The sequence below is a fragment of the Peromyscus californicus genome, unplaced genomic scaffold (genome assembly GCF_007827085.1).
Source record: "Peromyscus californicus insignis strain IS unplaced genomic scaffold, ASM782708v3 Scaffold_23__1_contigs__length_62951481, whole genome shotgun sequence".
Classification (NCBI taxonomy): Eukaryota; Metazoa; Chordata; class Mammalia; order Rodentia; family Cricetidae; genus Peromyscus; species Peromyscus californicus.
The window spans coordinates 26409757-26429768 of record NW_026294534.1 but is presented as its reverse complement, the minus strand read 5'-3'; positions in this window follow the sequence as shown (position 1 = coordinate 26429768).

Sequence of the window (20012 nt, the reverse complement as noted above, 5' to 3'; positions counted from 1 at the left end):
GATTTCCTAGTGGTTCTGGATGCTGGGAGTCCAAGATCAAGACACAGGCAGACTCGGATCCCTCAGAGTCCTCAGGCTTTGGCTTGTAGATGTGACCACCTCCTTGTGTGCATGGACATTCTGGTGTCCCCTCTTCTTATAAGGACACCAGTGTGGGAGCCCAGCTGGGAGACCGGCTCCCACGTTTTATGACAGGGTGCTCTTGAGGAGAGAAGGATAAGAGATATTAGATAGATGGATAGAGGGGAGAGAAACAGATAGAAACACAGGATAACCTGGGGAGGGCCTGGATCATTATCCACCGGCCCCTTCTGTCTCTTCTAAAGAGCTATTTGTAGGAATGCCAAGGGGTGGAGCAAAAGACCTCCCCCGAGCTCAGCCAAGTGCAGACCCTTCCAATCACCTGGTAACCATGCACTTGGTCAAGCAATCCTCTAATGCAGCCCTACTAGGTAAAGCAAGCTCAGATCTCACTAGGAAACCTTTGTGGGCCTCCACACACCAGTCACATTTAATAAGAACTATGCTGTGCCTTGAATCTGAAATGTCCCCCCACAGGCTCACATTTTGAATGTTTGTTTCCCCAGTTTGCCCTTCTTCGGGGAGGTTGTAGAGCCATTAGGAGTTAGGAAGGAGGTCTTTGGGGAGAGGCCTGTGAAGGTTGTCCTCAGCCTCTGGTTCAGGTCCAGCTCTCTCCATGTTCTGGTCCCATGTTGTATGAACAGCTTCCACCACATGCTCTGACCAGCATGCCTGAGTCCCTCCTGCCGCCATGCCTTTCCCCATTATGTTGGACATTTGAAATGTAGTAAAACCCTTTTCTCCCTTATGTGGCTTCTCTCAGGTATCGTGTGATGGCGATGTGAAAGCCATGAATACCAGTTGTAACCTGATGCCTCATTTTAACTGAATCTTCTTTTTCTCTTCAACAAAATTTCATTCTAAGAGCTGGGGGTTAGGAATGCAACACACTGATTTGAACTGGCAAAAATCAGTCTGTAAAGCGAGAATTTCCCTTCTTAACTGTCAGGAAGTGGAGGTTCCTGGATGATGAATTTTGGCCATCATTGAGATTTGGTTCTGGATCTCAGCTCAGTGATTTTTTTACATCAGGATTCCTTCAAGTTTTTTCACGCATGACCCTGTTTGCCTAAGAAATTTTTACAGAACCCTGAGTATGCAGGTGCATAAAAAGGCATACAGATCAAATGTTTACTGATAATAAACCATAAAGAAATTTACATTAAAATAGTTCTTTTGCATGCATATAGTTTTACCATTTATAAAAGATAAAAACAGATTTATTCACCAATGAGATGGATGCGCCAGCTTATTATTATATGAAAAATGAAGTCTTGACTGAGTATTTTATGCTGTGGGATTTAGGCTGTGTCCAGTTTTTTCATTTTCTTTTTTTTTTTTTTAGTTTATTTCTGTCATTTAAAAAAATTATTTAAGTTGTAAGAGCTAGTTAGTGATAAGCCTGAGCAATTGACTGAGTATTTATAATTTATATTAAATCTCTGAGTCAGTAATTTGGGAAGTGGCTACTGGTTATTTGGGAGCAGACAGTTGGGATGGGAAAACTCCACCTACAGATTATATTTATTTTTATTTTATGTGCATTAGTGGTTTGTCTGCATGTATGTCTGTGTGAGAATTCTCCTGGAGCTGGAGTTATGGACAGTTGTTAGCTGTCATGTGGGTGCCGGGAATTGAACCTGGGTCCTCTGGAAGAGCCACCAGTGCTCTTAACTCCTCATCCATCTCTGTAGCCCCTATTTATATCATTTCAAATTATACTTAGGAGTGTGTCCGCATGTGGATATGTACATGTGAGTGCAGGTGCCCTTGGAGGCCAGAGGTGTCTGACCCCTTGGAGCCGGAGTTAAAGATGGCTGTGACACACCTGACATGGGTGCTTGGAGCCAAACTCAGGTTCTCTGGAAGATCAGCAATGTTGGGGTATCCATCTTTGGCCTACAGGCCTAGCATATCTGACAGACTTTTCTCTGAAGCAGGAATTTTGAAGAATTGTCCTACCTTGTCTTGGCAAAGTTTGGCAGTCACTTTCTTTTGTGTCCTGCTTGTCTAGTTTGGACAGCATGCTGTGAGCAGTCAAGGCAAGGGCAGTTTCCTGTCCAAATGGCTAGCTTTTACTACACTAAAAGTAAACTCCATATGGAGGTTCTTTGATGCCCATTATCTTTTTTTTTTTTTTTTTTTTTTTGAGTAAATTAGTGCTGTCAGGAGCAGATGTGTTTCACTGTCATGAAAAGCTTTATGTTATTAAAACATTTTAAATACTGTATTCTGTAGGTCTTTGAAGTGTTTGAAGACCATCTATTTATTTAAAATATATCTTTGTTGACCTTGAAAACATACCTAACATGACTGTAAGTTCGATTGTTGTAGATTGTTATAGATGAATAACTACTAACCTGTATTTTTTTTATTATCTTAATTGCTTTTAAGGACTAGAAATGTACATTACATTGTTAAATGAGGTACATAGGTACAATATTTTAAACAAAGTAGAAACATATATACAGTAAAACAAAAATAATCTTAAATTTGTATCCATACCAATGTAAAATATTTGAGGCTAGTACTTGTTTTTTAGTTCAAAAGTAGGCTCAACAATGCACCCTTTTATCTCATCTTTTCTATGGTATGTCTCCCCTTTTTACCTCCAGAAAGAGATCCCTGGTAATACAAATTAGGATAGAAAATGAATTACATACAAAACTTTTGACTCACCAAAATAGGGTAATAATGGAGTATTTTCTCTGAATTTGCCAAATGCAAATGAACTGGACATTGTGAATGTAATTCTTACCTGATAGTTGTTCTTATTGTATATAGCTTTATTGTGTTAGAGTTAAAATCTTCCCTTTTTATTTAGACAAAAAAAGGGGAAATGTTGTGGGACATTTTGATGGCACTCTGAGACTGCCAATAGAGTTTGCTTTGAATCAGAGGGCAGAACTAGCTATTGGCTGACCAAATTTAGCCATAGAGATTTTGGAGGACTGAGTACATATAGCGAGACACAGAAAATAGTAGGGAGGGGCTTAGAGAGATGTTCAGCCCTTTTTTGGATTAAGGAAGGAAAGAGAGAGGAGTTCACTGTTTGCTTCTCTGCAGCTTCTCTGATCATTCAAGTTCTGGCCCCAAAATCTGACTCCCAAGTTTTTATTGATAAAGAATAATTAGACGATTAAAGGCATACACCAGCACTGCCTGGCTAAACAAACTTTTTTTTTCTTTTTTAAAACGGGGTTTCTCCATGTATCCCTGGCACTCCTGGGGCCTCCAGCATTTTTTGTTCTTTGATTTTTTTTTTTTTTTGATGATATCCATTGTGACTAAAATGAGATGGGCTCTCAAAGTAATTTTGTGCTTCCTTGAAGACTCAGGATGTTGAACTGTTTTTAAAAGACATATTGGCCATTTATTCAAACAGCAGCTTTTAAAATAATACATTCTAACAGACTATAATCCAAAGATATACTAACTTGATTTATGCCTGATTAGGAATGACTGCAGGACAATATTAAGTCTTTGTTTTCTATAGTCAAGTCTTTTGTTTTTATGAGAGCAGAAAATGTTGTGTGTGCAACAAAAACACTACAGTTGAAAACTTCTAGTAGTCTCCAGCTACACCCAGGTGTTCCTGGTTTTGTGTGCTGGTGTCTCCTGATGTGATGCCACATAAAATGCAGAGTATGCATGTCATTGTTCAAAAGCGAGGCGGCAGTGAAGTCACATGGTGCAACAGAAAAGCCTAGGATTCATTATGCCTTTGGTTTTTTAATTAATTTTTCACCATTGTGAGTTCAGAAAATCTGTTACCAAAAGTTTTGAAGACCCCCTTCTTCAAATACGTGGTATCACAACCAGTTTGTCAGACTGTGCTCCCCAGTAGACCTCCTTTGTTGCTTGAAGCTCAGTGACATACCTAGCTAGTGCTAAGTCACTCAGAAAATATGAATTTTTGTCTGTTTGCTTGTTTGTTAATCTGATTTTTTTCCATAGCCCGCAAGACTGTCTAAGCAGCTCCTTGGAGTCTTAGGAGGCACAGGGATGATGTAGTGGAAGTAACTAAGATACTGGAGTCTGGCAAACCTACAGTCTCTAAGTTCATGTTGACCGATATGTACTAAACACCTGTACTAAGTACTAGTATTTGGTACTGAGCATATATCACCTCAGTCCATGTTCATAGACAGCCTGTGAAGTAGATGTTATCGTTACACATACCTTAGCTGAGGAAGTGGCTCTAAGAGGTTAAGTGACCTATCCAAGGTTACATAGCAAATATGACCTACCATTAAGACCCAAATCAGGTCTGCGGATTCTAAAATCTGTACAACGAACCATTAGCCAAGTAGGCAAGGACCTAGGCTGACGAAACCTACAGCGAGGTGTGCAAAGCCTAGAATCTGGGTTTAAAGGAAAATGTTGTGAATGTTGTCCAGTTCAAGCCTCCTACAGGGGACTTTGAATCCCACTGTATAGCTACCTCGCTCCAAAATGGGAGCCTGAATTGGAAAAGGCTGGGGCTTTTGCTTCCCTGCCAGTTTATAAATCTCTGTAGCTATCTGAATTCGTGAAATGGATTTGGGTGGCTGTGGTGTGATTATGAAGCCTTTGGTAATGCAATAGGCTCGGTAGGAATCTGCACTTTGACTTGAAGCAGCCGCCCAAGGAAGCTGACTTCAACAGCTCTGAGCATCCGTGCTCCCCTGGCTCTGGGTGAGGCTGCACTTCACGCACTAATTTGAGTATTCCTATTCGGAAGGTGTTTGTAAAGCCTCGGGGCACCTCGGGGAGGATGAGAAGAGCGCAGTAACAGGCCAGGGGTCTGTGCCCTCCCTGGGGGCTGAAGCAGATAGTCTGAAGGCTGTCTGTTGATTCGGAATGAATGCGGCTTCATTCTGTGGGACCACTGGATGCTCACAGACCGTAACGGAGCCTCCTGAGCTAACCTGATTCCCTCTCAGTGCGCCTTCCCACTGGACACTCAGGCTAGAGAAGGCAGACCTGCCTCTCACGGTGAGACCAACCGGCTCATTCTTAATAACTTTAAGGAATAAAAGAGGACAACAAGAAGTCATAAAAGAATAAAATAATTTAGAAGCGAGCCGTCATGGTCAACATAGCAACATGATGTGTCCCAACCAATCTCCCGGCCTCTGGGTGTCAGCGGCATAATAGCTCAATGCACAGAGGTGGCCCCAGAATGGTTTCCTTTCCCGGGACTGTTTTGGCCATAGCGGGGACATGGCTGTGCACGTGGGTCTAAGAGGCCAGCTGCTGACAGTCATTTCTCTCCTTCCCACCCACAAGCCCCAGGACAGCAGATGTGTAGGTATCCCTTGCCCCTTGCTGAGTCAAATCACTCCCAGATGAGAGCGAAGGAGCGGATGTGGCCCATAGCAGAAACCTGCGCTCTGGGTTCTTTGCCGGCTTGCCTCAGAGAAGCACCAAGTGGCTGCACTTCCCCTGCCGCCGGGGAGCAGGGGTGGGTGGGTGGGGTGTCGGGGCTGTAACAGGTGCTGCCCAGGATTTTTATTCTAGGGAGACTCAGAGAGGCCCACCCTCACCCCGCCTCCCACACGCAGTGTTCTCTGGAGACAGAGCTGGGTAAGAAGGCCAGATCAGATGCAAACTGCCTCAAGGAGAGATCCTTGAGGTACTTAAGGGCAATACCACAAGGTTTTTTTTTTTTTTTTTTTTTTTTTTAAGAGATTAGATAAATTTGCATCCTTCCCCACAGGCCCACCCCCAAGCAGGAGGAAGTGCTGGAGGAAATAAGTCATTAAAAGAATGTGGGGGTAGGCAGACAGTGTGTGGGTGGTGAAGGGGATCTGTTTCTGCTTTTCTGGGCCTAGACACCTTCCTCACCTCTACACTGTAACTCCTGAAGATGAGGCTCAGTGGCGTGTAAGGATGGCGTCCATTATTCACCTCAGAAAACTCTCTTTTCTACTCTTTGAATTCTGAGCTCTAAAAGCACATTTTGGGGAAAAATACTATTACCCAGAAAATTAAGATAAAGGTATCATTTGTGATTTGTTCACCAGCCCTAGGGATTGCAGCCAAGTCCCAATGCCCCTGTTCCTCATGCAGGAGACCACCAAGACAATCCACCCAGCAGTCTGCACAGAGTGTTGATCACTGTCTTGGCAGGCCCCTGCCTGCTGTCCTGAGGAGATGGATGAGCTTGCTTTTGAATTCTCTATTATTTCTGTACTCTTCTCTCTTCTTCAAAATCCTGTGTGTGTGTGTATGAGTGAACGGGGAGAGAGCGTTAGTAAGACCTTAAATGAGACTGTTTATGGAATCGGACCAGTGGGAAGGAAGCAATTAAATAGTTGACATGAAGGTCGATGAGATGGCTCAGGAATGAAGGTGGTTGCCACCAAGTCTGATGACCTGAGTTCAATTCCTGGAACAGACATGTTGGTAATGGAGAACTCCAGACTTCCACGCACACGCTGTAGCATGTGTACCCTTCCCTGATAAAATAAATAAGTGAGGAATATTAAATGATTGGCATGAAATATTAGGACATAAGAGGTCAGGCTGTCGGGAGGTACCAAAGTGGAAGAAAACTACTTTTGACAAGCTAAGAACTCGAGACTTCTCTAAACAATTCCTCATCGAACGTGAAAATCTAAATTTATGGATACTGTTGGATGTCAGATGGACTTCTGTGGCCTCCTGGTGCGTTGGAAAGTTTTACTGTATTCACCAAGGGACATGCTCAGAGTACTGGGACACCCTTAGTTTACTTTCCCTTAGGAACTCTCTTGGCCAAGTAAGCTGGATTTTAGTGCTGCCGGCTCTGAATTCAGGCTGTCTGGGTGCGGTGCCGTGTTGGGTGTTGGGCCTTTTGCCAGGTCATCTGCCTTGCGGCTCCTCTGATCTCTGTCCCCACTCCTCCTAGACTGACACCTACCTGATCCCTTCCTCTGAGGTCTCACTGTAAGCGTAGGTTTTACAGTAACCAGCAGTCCAGAAATTGGAAGTTTTTGCTCCCAAATACCTTCCACAAGCCCACCAAGCATTTGACAGAATAAAGGTCTTTTTGATAACACTATCTTTCCTTGTTCATGTGCTCTGGGATGGTTTGCAGCCCTGTGGCACAGGTTCCCTCCACACACCCCATCTGCAGAAGACTGGGTAGATGTGTCCCTCCTCCCACGGTCCCCAAGAGCAGCTGGCACAGTTGTTACCCACCATCTCACATCCCACCCTTGCCTACATGCCCACCAGATCTATTCACCTCCTAGACTGGCACCTCTCCTCACTCCTCCCTTCTCCTGGCCCTGACCCAGAAAAACAACCGCCTTCATGCTACAAATCACATCCGTAAAGACCCCCTTCCCAGTGAGTACGTGGATTTTTATTTAATGTTTCAGGCCAGTGTACGGGCATCTAGGTTCCCCACTCCCTTTTCTAAGAACAAACCTCACTGGGGACTTCTTCCACGAGGTGCCCAGGGTACAATACAAATGCAGTCATAGTAATTCACCCTCTTTAGACACACTGAAAGAAATGAATGCCCATATAACTTATAGGTTTGCCTGTCTCCGTGTGTGTGTGTGTGTGTGTGTGTGTGTGTGTGTGTGTGTGTGTGTGTTAAAAATCAATTACAGACATCAAAATATTTTATCCTGAAATACTTCAGCTTGTGTTTCATATGAACAAAGAGATTTTATAAATTGTACCCTTCATACCTTAAAAAGTAAACACGGAGAAATACTGAATAGACAAACTGCTTTTTAAAATAGCACTGCCCCCCCCCCCCCCCCCCCCAGTAGTCTGCCTTCACATTAGAAGCCACATTTAGTAGCTGTAGGTGCTTAGGAATGCCAGGTTCTCCCTATCCAAAGTGGGGAATCCCATTGCTGACGTTAAATGTAAGATTAGCTTATGATCAGATCAGAGAGGTGCCAAGTCATCTGAAAAGATATGAAGGCTGCCAGCTAGATCTGCAACCTATGACTGTCCGGATTGGCTACGCTCACCTGTAAAGAGGAGCCCAGGTCTACAGAAAGAGTCAGAGACAGATATTTCAGTGTTCATCATGATCACCCAAGACTTCCTGCTCTTCAGGGCTGAACTGAAGAGCTTCAAGTGTTAGCTCCTATCTAATACAATAAAATCCTTGCAATTCAAAGGAAACCTGGCAATATACGTGGATGTCAGTGTGTTCTAAATAGAAGAAGTTCAGCATTCCTGGTCCCTGGGAGGTTGGAGGGTGCAGAGTGGGTATTGGAACTTGCCAGAGTATGCTCTTTGGCAGTCTTCAAGTTCCAGAAATGATGCTTGTTTACTGGCCACATCTGTATCTGCTGAGATTTCTCTGCTACACAGAGAAGCGGGTGCTCATAGGGAGGGAGGTGGTTTTGATAGGTATTGGCCACGAATTGGGTGTGTCTATTTTAGACCAGTCCCTTAGAAACACTAAGAACACTATGAAAGATAGATAAAGTATATTTCTCCAAGAACAAGACATTCCTGGACTTAAGATGGGATAATGTCCCAACAATACCATTGTAAGTTGAAAAAAAGATCCAATGTGAAATACCCTTGATATATACCTACCAGGCATGGTAGCTGAGCCAGACCCTTTGAAACTGGGTCAGAATACTTTTTTTCAAGAGCCAACAGTTGGCAAAATCATCTGACCCAAGTCTGTTTTATACAAAGCGTTGCTATCTCCTGTAACATATTGAATACTCTATTGGAGATAAACACAATAGTCATCATAGAGTTGAAAGATTGTAAACCTTAATTTTCTTAAATATGGGGAGATCTGGTAGTTTTCTTAGGAGGGTTAGAAGACAGTTTTTGAGGGATCCTGGGTGGAAGTTTAGGGAGAAGCAAGAACGCTTTCTGGTTAAAGAATTGGTTTTTAGTTATCCTCCTGCCTCCTGCCTCAGTTTCTGGAGTCCTGAGATGACCAACACATACTATACTCAGTTGGGATTCTCTCTCTCTCTCTCTTTCTCTTTCTCTCTCTCTCTTTCAAGACTTATTTGTCTTATTTTATGTGTATGGATGTTTTGCTTGTATATATGTATATGAATCACTTGAGTGTTTGGTTCCTGGGAACTGAACTTTGGTCCTCTTCAAGAGTATCAGATGCTCTTAACCACTGAGCCATCTCTCCAGCCCCTCAGCTGGGATTCTTTTACTTCTGCCTGACAAGGAACCATCCCTATTTAACCCCTTTCAGAAGAAAGGCTGATTAGATTTTATCTGCTTCCTTTCAGCCCAGGCACACAGGTTAGAGGCAGTGTCCTAACTGTGGCCTGGAGGGGAAGACTGAGCATAGTCCAGGACTCTTGGTTGTTTTATGGTCTGAGAGTCAGCAAGTTCTTTGAAGGGTCCACCAATGCACCTTTCTGCAGAGGCAGAAGTCAAGCTTGTGGTATCCTTCTGTCCATAGAAGGGGCTTCTAGAGCTTGTGGCCAGGGGTAGCTGAGTCACAGCAATGGCACCCACTACATTACCATTCAGTCCTTCCAACCAATCAGATGAACTCAGAGTTCATACTAACACATTACCCACTCAACATTATCCATGTGATGGATGTAAAGAGTCCATTCATTTGGCTATTAGTTTGTTGGTTTCCAAAGGATACTCTAGTGAATAAGAGTTGTAGAGTGAAGCTGGGGGAGATTGTCCTTGGATATTTCCCAGATGTATTGACATATTGTCCAAATATGGGCTGTCCAAATGTAGGAAACATAAAACATAAAAACAAACACAAACAGAAGGTTCCATTAAGTAGTTGCCCCTGCTTATTTTTGAGTCTTGCCCTCTAGATTTTTCTAGAACCATTTGTTGCTTGGAAATGGAGACAGGTGCCCCTGTGTGTGTGGCTTCTGTTAAACTTGAGATGTGACCCCATAAACACCCATCTTTTCATAAGTACTGCCCACAAGGAAATGGGGCTTAGTTCATGGACTTCATATCCATCAGGCTCCTTTGGAAGGTCCTTTCTATGATCAGCAAGATGAACTGGCTTTCACAGCCCAATGCCCTTGGACATGGGATCCTCCCAGTTCCATTCACACAGAGTCCATTTTGCATATGTAGCTGTTTCAGTGTGCTAGGTCTGCCTTGACCAAATAATATAAACTGGTACTTAAACAAGAAAGATTTCGTCACTGTTCTGGAGTCCAGAAGTCTAGACTCAAGATGTCCTGTAGTTTACCCTCTGACAGCTGTGGAACCCTTCCTTAGTTAGGTGACTGTTGCTGTCTGCTGGCCGTCTTCCATGGTCATTGACTTATATGTTTCCAGTCTCAGAAAAAGCTAATAATCTGTGTGCTAGTAAGTCAGCTTTCTGGTTCAGTTTACTAGCTCATGGTCAATCTTTGAGATTCAGGTAAGAACAGCTACCTCCACTCCCCCACCCTCACCCTGCACCAACCAAACTGCATATTTGAACTTAGAAGACTGAGAAACAGACCTGGTACTTATTTACCAAGATAGTGGCTATCAGTCTCCAGAGCCCAAGGCAATGGAGAATGGAGGCTCTGGGCCTCCCCTAGGCTAACAGGTCTGTTTCACCATGCTATGTAGTCAAACATGAGAACCATTATCGGTCTTAATTTACATTTCCGACTGGTTATATAATGCATAATATATTTCTAGAGTATTAGATTTCTAATACACAACTATATTGCTAATCCCACGTAAGACAAACATGTTACATAAGACAGCAGACACATAAACTACGTAAAGATAACAGCACATAAATGTTATGTAATTTATTTACATAATGGAATATTGAATTTCTAATATGTGAGTTTTACATAAGAATAAGCCTTTCAAGCAAAGCTTCGTCCCTTGGTTAAACAAACAAAACTTTTCAACCACAGACAACAAAAAGGAGTTAGTTAAGACCAAGGATAGTTCAGCTCTTGCCTTCAATTCAACCATAAGAAAAGAAAAGTGGGAAATGTAAAGGAAAGTGGGAAGTTTGTTGGTTTCATAAATGAACTTAATTATCACTTAAAAGAACCCATCATAGCGGTGTCTTAAATCCCTAAAGAAATACTGTGATCAAATTTGAGCAGATTCGTCAAATTTAAATCAACCAACTACTCAGGATACGATAGTGAATGAATCTGGTACCTTCTTTAGGATGAAAACAGAAACATGGTCTTTATACCATGGATGCAGAAGAAGCTGTGATGAGAATATTGGGCTAAAGTGAGGACACAGTGATGGATGATGTTGTTTCCTTGGAGGTTGCTATGGGAACTAAACTGAGTGAAGGGGTGAGTTATTTCATCAACTGGGATGCAGGAGGCTGGAGGACCCGTCCTAGGGGTACATGACTGGGGAAAGCTGAAAGACAAGAACAGTTTAGCAATCAAGAATGAGTCTCCTAGGTTTAATCCCCAACTCAAATGTCAAAAAAAAAAAACCCAAAACAAAACAAACAACAAAACACCACCACCAACGAACAAAAAACCAGCAGCGGAGCTCGTCTCACACATGTTCTTGCTCTGATTCAGCAGTTCTGGTGTGACCTGCATTTCTCATTCCTACCGATGTGTTACAAATGGTTCAGAACTGTGGTTCTTCTGGATCAATGTGAGACAGTCCCATTTAGAACCCAAGCGACTAGTAGAATTTTCCGGGCAATCAGCGGAGATGAGAACCTGGGTCGGGAGGTACTGGAGATGTTACTGCTGCTACTGTTACTTATGGACATCTGAGAGCCCAGGGTTAATGGCAGCCTGCAAGACGATGGCTTCTAAGGGCTTCCAGGTGCTTTCTGAGTTGAGCAGTGCTTCTCAAAAGGAAATCTGGGGCTCAGGAAACAAACACCCAAGGTATGGGGCTTGGGCATTGCTGAATTTAGAAGCAGGCCTGAGGTCTCTCAGTCCACATTCTCTCTGGAAGCATAGGGAGGGACTTTCTGTGAAATTCCCCTTACCTACTTAAACATCAGGTCAGACCCTGAAAGAGGAACACAATTAATTGCCTTCAATTCTCTTACTGATATTTTATTACAAAAAAAAAAAGATTAAATTCACATCACAGAAGACAGGACTCAAGCCCAAAGGAATGTTGTTCTTAGTCATCTAAACTACAAATCATTTCCTCCCTCTTCACAGTGCCCCACACCTTCCATTTCCCTCTCCTGTGGGAAGAAGGGTGTACGAACTTTGCATTTCGGTGGGTCATGGCATCCTTGTTTTTCATCTTTGCGCTGTCCCATGCTCGTGCAGGTAATGACGTGTGTGAGTCTTCTATCCTGTTAATCCACCTACTGTCAGCTCCTCTTAGCACCCTCAGTTACGAAGACTTTAGGGGGCAGAAGGGAAGTTTCTTTTGCTCCCATGGAGAAATACTTGGCGCTTTTTAAATAGCTTTCTAAAAAAGAAAAGGAAAACTGGGTTACTTTGGCTATACATTTCTGGTCACGTGATGAGTTATTTTTGTCATCCTCTGGTCTGCCTTTTCGAGGCAGTTAATACTTTCTGATTAAACAATGGCAAGAATTGTAACTTGCACTTTATCCTGCATGCCAGTGATATATTGGATGTGTGTGTGTGTGTGTGTGTGTGTGTGTGTGTGTGTGTGTGTGTGTCCTTGATAAGGGGCCATCCTTCACAAACCCCTATACTATACCTATGATGCAGTACGGGGTGAGTCTAGAATCACATGGTATTATGTCACCTCTCCTAAGAGTATAAATGTTGTTTGAAATGTTTTGAGAAAAAAAAATTTTGTACTGAAATAATCATTCATGTGTTATGTCCTATAAAGGAACATTACATGGCATTAAGTACAAAATCATAAGAAATTGGGGATTTGTTGGGATTGTTTTGGTGGGTGCCTTTAGATTTATAAGATGGGTGGGTATACTTCTTCACTCCTGCTCTGGGTGATCGTGGGTGAAAATATTTGTGCCATGTAAGGCCATTGACAACTGTGTGTACCGGTTGGAGTCCTTAGTTCTTCAGTTCCTCCGTTTGAGATCCAGTGAAAGAGAAGCCACATTCCTGTACCTTACCCTTAAAACAGGAAAGAGTATGTATGCACTTGCCTCCATGTCTTGCAATTTCTGTAGTCTGGCCTCTCTTGCCCAAGCAAGTGGCTCCTACCGACAGCTAACCTTCCATTCTTTGTGTAAGGGAACAACTTTGGTTCTGAAGAATTTCCTCAAAACCTGAACGCCAAGGAGCCATGCAGGACTTGAGCGAATGGCTAGAGACAGCTTCGGAAGAATGGGCTAACCTAGGGAGGGGGGGTCACAAATGCGCACATCTTCAGCATGGTGGGGGGGGGCTCCGAATTTGTTAATGTAACACTGTTGTGTGGGTGAGAAAGTTAGACTGTAGAAGAGACAGCAGGGACACATCACCGTGGCAGCTGCTGCTGGCCTCCTTCCCGCCCATGCCAGCTCTGGTTCTAGTGGATACTGTAGACGCGTCATCAAGCCCAGACTATCTCTTCTCTGCCAGTCTTCATCTTTGTCCAGCTTGATTACTGGAGAAGTAATATAGTGTCGCATGCTTAGAAGGATCAGAGAGAGTCAATGGCTGGAGTTTGTGTGACAGTCTTCTGTGAATTTAACGTACATGGCATCAGGCCAGTTCAACTGACAGTCTTCTGTGAATTTAGCTGGACTGGTGGGGCATTTGCCATAAACTGTATATATTGTTTTTGGTGTCTTTGGCCTCATCATGAAACCATAAGCTTCTGGACTATATTTTGTGGTTGTTGTTGTTGATGGTGATATTATGCTCCAAGGGAATTCGGTGTCCCTCATAGAGTCCAGTAGAGAGGCATGACCCTGGGGCCATATAGTAACAAAGACAAGTCCTGGCCCAACTCCTTCTCATCTTATTTCTCCTCAGGTGGGCACTGTTAACCAGAGTTTTTAGGGTCAAAGTCTGGATTCTCGCAGTGCCAATCAATAAGCTAGGCTTGGCCACTTTGTCTCAATATTAAAGTGACAACTAATAGTGAAAAGCAGAGGAAGATTTGTTCAATGCTGTCACACTGGGGAGAGGGACAGGGATCCAGTGGCTGGCAAGTCTGCAGCTACGTGACTAACCTGGGGTTGTAGTTTAAGTAATTGATAGTAGGTGTAAAGAATCAGTAATCCTGGCAAGGTATGGCCCTGTCCATCACGGTCCTTCCATTGTGTCAACTCGGTCCGTCCTGTGAGGTGACTTGCTTTGTCAGAACTGTGTAAAATCTCCTCCCGGAAGACAAGTTCCCCCTATGGCTGGCACCTGGCTTCAGCCTTTCCCTTCCCAGCATGGATTTCTGGGGAAACTTTAATCCTTCGGAACACACTGTTTCAACAGTCCAATAGCTCACGTGCCTCTCTTTAGAATGGCTTAACTCCCGCTACGATGGTTGTAGCGCCACTGTGAAGCAGGGTTAGAGGGACAGAGGGAGACGAGGAAGTTGAAAGCTTCGGTCAAGGGTTGGGGGTGGGAGTGGGGGTGGGTGGTGGAGGGGCAATAGGGATGAGGAACACTCATGGGCGTAGTTATCTGAACAGGACCGATGGGGAGAAGGGGCTGTCCTGGAGCCCTATGAAACACCCACGCCAGTATCAGTTCAGCCGACTTCCTTTCAGCTTGAGGCCTCTCCCACACCGCAGGGACAGAGCTGTTACTTTCTGTCTCTCTCCAGAGTGGTCTTCTGTCTTTTCTGATCATTGAGTCCTTTGTCTGTGCCAGCAAATGGACTCGGCGACCCCCCAGATGACTGCCAGCAGCACCCCAGTCACAGCTTTGGCAACCAAGCACATTCCTGTTCACAGCTCCGGTCTGTCCCAATTCTGTCTCCTCTCTGACGTTTTCCTTGACTTTCCAGGTGACCTAGGGTGATGCTTCTGGGTTTCTGGGGCCCATTTTTGTGGTGGCAATTGCTTTAGGGGTTATAGTGTTTTCTGTGTGTGCACGCGCGCACACGCATTCATGTGCAAACTCTACAGTATAAGCTTCTTGAGGCCAAAAGCCATGCTTTTCAGGGGCACTGTTTCCATAGGCCTGGCACACAGTGTGCCCTCAGCAGGGGTCGTTGGCTCGCCAACATATGGTAAGTCCTTAAAGAATCAAGTGGAACGGTGGTTTTAATGAGAAGTGTCTCCCATTGGTGAAAGTATTCGAACCCTCGGTCCTCAGTTTGTGGCGCTGCTTGGGAGCTTTGGGAAATGTGACCCTGCTGGAGGAAGTGTGTCACTGAGGGTGGCTTTGAGAGTACATAGCCTCACCCCACTTCCAGTTTGCTCTCTCTTCTTATGCTTGTGGTTGAAGATGTGAGCTCTCAGCTTCGTGCTGTGGCTGCCATGTCTGCCCCTTGTTGCTATGCCTCCCTGCCATGACGGTCTTTCTGGAACCATAAGCCCAAATAAACTCTCCCTTCTGGAAACTGCTTTGGTAATGGTGTTTTATCACAGCAACAGAAAAGTAATGGATATAAATGTAGTTAAAGAGAGCCGTGTGGACAGTTAAAAGAGGACAGATATGTTCTGAGCATGCCATGGGTGGACGTCGATGGATGTGTCTGTGTCTTTCCACAATGTCAGAATTTATTGAGTAAGAATAACTTCACAAACTACATTTCTTTCGTCGACTGAGATTTATTTATCCATGAGTTCCAGTTTCCCTTGACAGCTGACCTCTGGTAATCCCAGGTACTCTTATTCCAACCTTAGATATAGTACTAACTCCCAGATCACACATCACCCTTGTGTTATAGAATGGCGGCAAGGGATTAAAGACAGCAGAATTCAGAGGTGACAAGATGGTGTGAGTACAGAGACGAAGAGCTGATACAGGGGCGGCGGTGGCGCATGCCTTTAATCCCAGCCCTCGGGAGGCAGAGCCAGGCGGATCTCTGTGAGTTCGAGGCCAGCCTGGTCTACAGAGCGAGATCCAGGACAGGCACCAAAACTACACAGAGAAACCCTGTCTCGGAAAAAACAAAAACAAAAAAACAAAGAGCTGATATAGATGCAGAGAGAATCCATCACTACAGGTGTTTAGAGAAGATAGCAATGAACCCAAGTTGGAGGGGTGCCGAGATAACAACAGGGTGGACCTGAGAGGCTAGGACTATGGAGGGCGGGGCCGATTTGGGTTCAGACTTAGACAGATGGGGGAAAGGCAATCTGAACAGGACACAAGAAGCACTCCATTCCCTTAGACAATAGGAAGCTCTACCTTGAGGAATACTGGGTCATAACAGGGGAGAGTTTGTAACCTTTAATGTGTTAGACAAATTCTCAGGTCCTGTTTACCTGAGGTGGTTTTAAGGCACCCATATGTCCATGTGTTCCCAGACTACCCTGAGAGATCCATAAATAGAACTTTGTAGTTGCACGAACAAGGCATTTATCCATGTGCCTCACGGTCAGTGATGGACAGGTAGCGGTATGTCCATGTGCACAGTGACGTAAAGTCATTCTGTCTCTGCAGTCATACTCAAAACGGAGCCATTTTGTAACGTGGAGGTACACGGGGTGGGGGGGCACAGCCTGAAGTCACTGTTTCATGCGATGTAAAGGAACTTGGAGCTGAGTCTAATTTTCACAAAGTGTAAGTCGGGAACAAGGTTGGAGGCTTGCTGGAGAAGGAAGGTGTATGTAGGATGGGGGAGGAATGCGGGTCAGATGATTTCTGCCGTGGGTAAGCTTGCACACTGTGGAGCGCCCTGAGTCAGCACATTTTGCCTGGAGTGAGAAGATGGTGGTATGCGCTCAGGAACAGAGCTTGACGTGGGCTTGGTCCTCACAGTCAGGTCTCATCCTTGATGGTGTCTCCACACATTGTGTCCCTGAGCCTTCACAGGCAGGTGTGTGGCAGAGTTCTCCAGAGGAACAGAAATGATAGAATGCCTCTTAGGGTCTCAGGGACTCATTACATTGGCATCCATGATCAGAGGGTGACTAGTCCCATGATGGTGGCCTGCAGGGTGGGGAGCCAGAGGAAACAGAGCTGCTTAGTCCGAGAAATTCGAAGCCTCAGGACAAAATTCGGGGCCAATGTGAGGCTGGAGGTCTGGAAGCTCTCTGTCATGTCACTGGTGCAAGTTCTCACGCAAAGGTTGAAGAGTCTGGGGTCTGATGTCTGCAGAGAAGGACAGTGAAACATGCCCCGCCTGAAGAATTGAGCTCGCACGTGTGGGCCGCTTCCCCTCTTCTGCTTCTGATCTTCGGGTGCCATCTGGGTCCTCAGGTGATTAGACAGTGATGCCTGTATTCAAGATAGGTCTTCTCTCCTCAGGTCACCTACTCTAATGTTAATCATACCTTGAAACACTCTCATAGACATAGCCAGAAGTACGCTCTACCAATTTTCTAGGGACCATTCCGTCTGGTCAAGTTGACAACAAATATCAACCAGCAGAGTAGACCAGACTGCATTCATTTTTGCAAAGATTCTATTTGTCTGTCTGCCTGCCTATCTCTCTCTCTCTCTCTCTCTCTCTCTCTCTCTCTCTCTCTCTCTCTCCATCTATCTATCTATCTATCTATCTATCTATCTATCTATCTATCTATCTGTCTGTCTGTCTGTCTGTCTGTCTGTCTGTCTGTCTGTCTGTCTATCCATCCATCCATCCATCCATCCATCCATCCATCCATCATCTCCCCCATGACCCCAGGTGATCTTGTTTGGATATCCATAGAAATAGTCTTTTTGACAAGTGTAGAAGCAGAGACGGGCCACCTAGCCACCCCCAAAAGTCAGCTACCATGCTTTCTTTGTAGCACTTAGACCTCCTTTGAAGTGATGCCAACTTGGAGGGTATGAAGGAAGAAAGGGCGGAATCCAGCTCTCCTGCCTCCTCCATACGTACTGTAACTTGTCTGCCCCCGGCTTCCCTGACTGTGGCCTAAGAGTTGAATGAGGTCTCTCAGGTCCTTTTCGGCTTGTAGATATCATCATTTCATGTTGACATTGGGAGTTTCCCTGCTACCACCAACTGACGCTGGGTTAACCGACTTGGGTGTGGCAGCAAGCCTGGCTGGAGTCCCCACTCAAGAGGCCACCTCTTGCATGTCACCCCTCACATCCTTCTGCTGTCCGCATTGGGAGAGCAGAAACCTGGTGTGGTGTAACAGAAAACACACGGTAGGGCAGGGTCCACTGTCAGGTGGCCCATCTCTGCGTCCACACCCATGTCTCTCATCTTCCACCCCAAGGTGGAAGGAAGTGGTTTGACTAACCTTTACACTTCTTTGTTCATCTCCTTCCCACCCCAGGAAGGAAGCTGGTGTAGAGAGAGAGGTTAAAGAACATTGCTTTGATGAGTAAAAGTGACTTGTTTGTATAGTGCAGATCTCTTTCAGTAAAATGTAGATATCCAGGTTGTCCTGGTTGCTTTGTGTCCCCATTCTCCACCAAGATACATTGACATCTTAGCCCTCCATCCCTGTGACTGTGGAACAGCAGAACGCTTGAAACGGCAATTCACATGTTAAGATGTGGTGATATTGCAATAGGGTGGGCCCTTAATCCGACATTGCCAGTGTCTCTGTAAGAAGAGACAGACAGAGAGGGAGACAACTTGTGACAGAAATGACAGTGCCGCTGCCACAAGCTAACGAGTGTGTGAGGCTCCCGCGAGTTGGCAGAGGCGAGGAAGAACTGTTCCTCAGAAACCTCAGAGGGCGTGGGGGCCCTGCTGACTCACCAATTGCTAGCCTCTAGAGCAGCCAGAAAACAGCTATCTGCTGCTTGGAGACACATAGTTAGTGACACCTTATTATAAGAACTGTAAGACATGAATCCACATGACAAATGGAACTCGTGAGTCGGAACTTGGGAAACTGCGATAGTATGAAAGCAAACCTTGAGAGGAGTAGCCTCTGATAGGAAGGAGGAGACTAATGGACTGGTTCTCAGAGCCCAGCAATCCTAGAGAAGCCTGGGACTGACTGACAGATGAGCAAGAGGGATAGGCAAGCAATACTGGGACCATGTTAGCTCCCTCTGACTGGGGACAGGTTGTGTCCATCTCCTTTCCAGCCATATGCAGGTATTGGGGGATTAGAGAATTAGTTAAGTCGCTCAAGTCATCTGGCTTGTCCTACTTCTTTGAGCCTACTCACTGAGGAACTGAAATTCCCCTGTGAGGGAATGAGCGTCGTCTTCCACACATGCCTTTCTGGGCTCCTAGAAGGGCTGTGAATGTGCCTAGCATATACACATCCCTAATGTATATTTAATATCTGGTTGATTTGGTGCCATAAGAGAAGTGATTGGCACAGTGTTGGGATTGTTTAATTTTAAATATAACTAGTAAAGTCTGCTTCAGAGAATTGCCAGTCCATCTTCATATAGAATGGGTCTACTTTCTCAGATTTAACCAAACTTGGATGAAAAGATTTCATTTCTTTTAAAAAAAATTGCATCTGTATTGAAAATGAACAGACTTTTTCTTCATAATTGTTCCCTAAACAATATGATGTGAAGACTGTTCACATAGCATTACATTTTACTGAGTACAAGTACTCTGGAGAAGATTTAACATGTTTGGGAGGAGTGCATAGGTCATATAAACATGCTACACTGTATGGTGCAGAGAAGGCTTTAGTATCTGGGGGAAGAAGTGGGTAATAAGTGTGGGGAACCAATCTCCCATACGTACTGAGGGACAAAAGTTTCGTGAAACATTGATTCCTGGCAGACAGGAGTATGGCAAGTGGCACACAGTTCAGATCTTCTTTCTCCATATCCTTAAGATGTGAACAACAGCACCCCTGAGCACAGCAGGGCTTTTCAATGCACACTTATTGTTTGTACTTTCAAAATATTTCTGAGTTTAGAACCTCTTCCTTGTATTATTTCATCCTCAATCATCCAGAGAGTAAGCTGTCTTGAAACAGTCTTCATTTATTATTTTTTTCTCCACAGAGTTCAAAGAGAAAGGGGTTTGTGGAGTATCTTAGCTCCCTTCTCTGTCTGCTCTCTGGACCATGGGCCATGCTTGTCATTAGGTTT